Consider the following 1,523-nt stretch of genomic DNA (forward strand, 5'->3'; position numbering starts at 1 on the left):
CTCTGTGCTGACAGCGCGGAGCCAGCTTGGGATTCTCTCTCCCTCTCTCTCTGCCCCTTCCCCCACCACCTCCCTCCCTCCCTAAACATTTTTTTTTTAATACACTACCATTTAAAAAATGAGGCCCCTAAGAATAAACCTAACAAAAGTTGTACAAAGTCATCATGGAGAAATTTATAGGATTTTGAAAGGCATTAAGACAAAAGTAAACACGGAGAGATATACTATGTTCATAGATTGGAATAAGCAATATTATAAACATGTCAACCTCTCTCCAAATTGATTTATAGACAGTACAACCCTAATCAAAACATTATTCTTTTCTGGGAACTGGACTCTAAAATTTACATGAAAGGAAAAAGGTCAGAAATAGCCAGGGGTTCCTTGAAGAAGAGTAAGAAGTTTAAAGCACTTTCCTTAAGAGATACCAATATCTACTATAAAACTATAGAAATCAAGACAGTCTCGTGTTGACGCAAGGACAGACAATTTGACCAATGGAACAAAACCATGAATATGTAGATTTCTGGCTTATGACAGAGAGAGTATTTCAGATCAGACTTCTCAATTGTTGGGACTTGGAAACTGAATAGTTATGGAAAAGAAATGAAATTGAACTCCTACCTCACACCATATGTAAAAATTCATCCCAGGTAAATTGAAAACAAAATGTGAAAGATAAAACTATTACATTTTTATCTTCCATGACTGCAGGGTTGGGAAGTATTTCTTAAACAAAATGCAGCATTTGCTAACCAAAACATTTTTATAAAACAAAGATTGACAGATGGGTCAATATTATAATTTAAAATATGAAAAAAACAATACAGGGCCCCTGGGTGGCTCAGTAGGTTAAGCATCTGACTTCGGCTCAGGTCTGATCTCACAGTTTGTGAGTTCAAGCCCCGCATTGGGTTCTGTGCTGACAGCTCAGAGCCTGGAGCCTGCTTTGGATTCTGTGTCTCCCTCTCTCTCTGACCCTCTCCTGCTTACACTCTGTCTCTCTCTGTCTCTCTCTCTCTCAAAAATAAACATTAAAAAAATTTAATAAGATAAAAAGACAACACAAAGAAAGCATACCAGAAATTGAGAAAAGATGTGTGCAATATCTATAACTGACAGAAGATTCGTACATAAACTATATAAAGGGGTGCCTGGTTAAGCGTTCATTTGGGTTGGACTTCAGCTCAGGTCATGATCTCTTGGTTTGTGAGTCTGAGTCCCACATCAGGTTCCCTGCTGTCAGCGCAGAGCCAATTCATATCCTCTGTCCCCGTCTCTCTCTTTGCCCTTCCCCTGTTCATGGGCACACTCTCTCTCACAAAAATAAACAAAAAAATATAAAAATATAAATATCCCATAAATCAATAACAAAATGACAAGAAAACAAAACAAAACAAAACTCTCCCAAAAGTACAAAAGACAAAACCAGGCAATTCAAAAAATGGGAAAATTCAATAGCCAGCAAATACATCAAATCACATCCAACCTCATTACTAGCTAAGAAATATAAATTAAAGCCA

Source organism: Panthera uncia (assembly GCF_023721935.1).
Source record: "Panthera uncia isolate 11264 chromosome A1 unlocalized genomic scaffold, Puncia_PCG_1.0 HiC_scaffold_16, whole genome shotgun sequence".
In the NCBI taxonomy this organism is placed as follows: Eukaryota; Metazoa; Chordata; class Mammalia; order Carnivora; family Felidae; genus Panthera; species Panthera uncia.